The following is a 3,247-nucleotide window of genomic DNA, read 5'->3' on the forward strand; positions in this document are numbered from 1 at the left end:
TGTGTGTTTTATTTGCTCACTGGATGGGTTCTTTCGAGATGGCTAAGAGCCTAGTAACCCAGAAGAATAGAATCATGTTGGCATGGATACACAGCAGTAGCCCTAAACTATTTCATTTAGAATTTAAGGAACAGAATGTGCCTGTGTTTTCCTCTCTGTCCTTATTCATTTAGAGCCCATTGGAATGTTAAGCCACTCTTTTTGTTATCTTGTGCAGTGGTCAAGTTGATTTGGAATAACGCACACACCCCAAAACTGAATCGAACCACTCATTTTCCCACGTAAGATGCAGAGTAATTCAACTACTTTTTTTCTTCTAAATTATGACTGTATTGTGTACTGTATGATTAGTTTTGAGCGTGAGCAACATGAAAGGGTAGTGAGTGACACATGTCCCCTTTCCACTTCTAGATCAATACTTTGTCATCATTCAGTTTATTGGTGAATAGTGCATGCTATTCTTTTTTTCTTTTCTTTTTTTTTTTTTTTTGCAGTCAAATAAAATGCTACAAATTTATCCCAGTCAAACTTTGTTGTGAATGTGAGTACCAACGTCTCATTTTGGCATAATGAGTCTACAACTGAAACAGTAGTTGAATATATACTGTTAAGTTGCATATTGTTCAGGAATATCTTGGGAATCAAGGTCATGTCACTGCATGACATTTTTTGGTCCCCATGAGGAAACAAGCTTACAAATCATACAGAACGATCTTTTTAAAAAACCTTAAAATGCAGAAAGGTTTGTGTGAGGGGTAGCTTTGGGGATAATGTTAGGGTAAGGGGATAGAAAATACAGTTCGTACAGGTTAAAAAGCATTACATTTATGGAATGTCCCCATAAAACACGGAAACCCAATGTGTGTGTGTGTGTGTGTGTGACTGTATGGCACAATTTCTACATTTACTTTTATTCATTTAGCAGATCCTTTTATCCAAAGTAACTTACAATTGAGGAATACAACAAGCGATTCAACACAGGAAGTGCTCGTAATACAAAGTTTCAGACATTGTTCAGATTAGTACAAGTACTAGACGGGGTTATCTTGTTGGTATGGAAAGACTTATGGACTTAAATGCGCCAGTGACGTTTTTGTTCAGGTTGTAAGTGATGACTACATTTCCAAGTGTAATTCACATAAGAAAGTTAACTTATACTTGTGTATAGATGTATTCATAATATTTATAAATGTTTTTAAGAAACAGAAAAAATACTTGACAGCAGCAGTGTAAAAAATAAGAGACATAACAAGGATCGGTAAGGTTGCATGTTATATAGTTTGTACTAGAATGTGTGTGTGTGTGTGTACAATTTCTACATTTACTTTTATTCATTTAGCAGATCCTTTTATCCAAAGTAACTTACAATTGAGGAATACAACAAGCGATTCAACACAGGAAGTGCTCGTAATACAAAGTTTCAGACATTGTTCAGATTAGTACAAGTACTAGACGGGGATTAAGGGAAGAGCAAAGTATTTATTTATTTATTTTCCCTTTATTTAATTAAAGCTCCTCATGTGTTTATGTCAAACCCAACACCTGACCCTAATCTGGCTGATCCTGATCCAGATCCTGACAGAGCCAGATGGGTCCACGGTCAGTATTACTCTCATTCATGTCAATTCTGTCTTGTTTAGGCTAATTGTCTTTTTTACTTGCATTTATCCCCTTGTCAACCTTCTTGTTCCACACCTGTGCCTAGATAACCTATTGAGTGTTTTTATACACCTGCAGTTTGTCTCTTTTCAAGTCAATGTGAGCCAGAAACCACATTGTGTGAGCCATATACTTTATAGGTATTTCCTTATATTTTGTAAATATTTTCCTGATTTCCTATTAAAATAAATATTTTGGATTTTAAATTGTCTCAAATGCTGCACTTGGGTTAAAATTTTATGTTGCATTCTCAAAGCATTAAAAGAGGCCTGCAGAGATATTGAGGCATGTGAGTGGCAGGCATGGATGCAACATTCACAGCATTCTTTCCTTAAACAAAGATTGTGAAACATATTGTGTGATGTAAATTTAATTATCTGGTCAACAACAGAAAACAAATGCTTTCGTGCGCGCTAGATTTAAATGGAAGAAGGGCAGGATTTTGAGTGAACAACTAGCTTACTTAACTATCAGTCTGTTTTTGATACAAAGCTTTTTAATGCCTTCAGACGACATAAAATATAACATGTGCATCTTATGGACTACTTTTACTTTTGGGACAATCACCTTATAAAATAGCTGCATGACGATTCTTTAAACATTCTTCTTTGTGTTCCTTTAAATTTGAGAAGGACAGTGCAGTTAATGCCTAAAAGGCCTCAAGAGCTTTTTCAATACCTTTATTAACCCAAAGCACTGAGTTTAAGCTCAAGCTTTTGTCTTAATCAGAATGTCGTATATTGTTTTCCACTAAATGTGACTTGGCAGTAACAGCATCAATCCGCTAGCCTAGAGAGAATGGAGCTTTTGTTGGATTGAAAATGGGACTTGATTCAGGGGCCCATCGCTCTGTGACAAGAATGAAGTGGAGCTCTAAGCAAAAAGCTCAGTGGTGAAATTGTCATTTATTTTCTCCGCTCTGAGACAAGCACATAATCATGGGGCAGGAAAGCACAATTTTCTCATGACGTTCATGTAATCAATAATTGACACATTGATAATACTATATTATAATAATGCTGCTTATGCTTTGAAGGATTGCCACTGGAGAGATAAATTTGAATGTTGTGTTTATTCAATAGGGATCTTTTTATAGGTGCAATTCTTAACACTGAATGAACAAAAAATTTTGTTTGATTTGTTAGTTTGAAAAAAAAAGTTTAATTTCTTTCTGAAACAAGAATTATGGAATTATGGTTTATTTACTGGTTGCATTATTTTATTTTATTTTTAAAAAGGAAGGGTGTAATAATAATTAAATTGTGTCTCTTCTTCAATGATGGGTTCACTGTGTCCATGGAATTCGTGTTTTTGTACTGTTTGTTCGGCAGAGGTCAAACTGTACTATTGCACACTGTCCTCTTATTTTAATATAGTTTGAGGGCGCACATCAAGCTTTCAATAAGTTACGTAAGGGATGAGAGATGTAAACAGTATGTGGTCTTTCTTTGCTTTGGACCTGTTGCTTTCAGAAATAAATCCTGCTGTTAAAGGATAGCCCTGTTGAAAAAAACAGCATATGCTGGTCAGAATCAGAATCAGAATCAGAATGAGCTTTATTGCCAGGTATGTTTACACACGCGGAATT

This window comes from Sinocyclocheilus anshuiensis, unplaced genomic scaffold, assembly GCF_001515605.1.
Source record: "Sinocyclocheilus anshuiensis isolate Anshui unplaced genomic scaffold, SAMN03320099.WGS_v1.1 scaffold1979, whole genome shotgun sequence".
Taxonomy (NCBI): Eukaryota; Metazoa; Chordata; class Actinopteri; order Cypriniformes; family Cyprinidae; genus Sinocyclocheilus; species Sinocyclocheilus anshuiensis.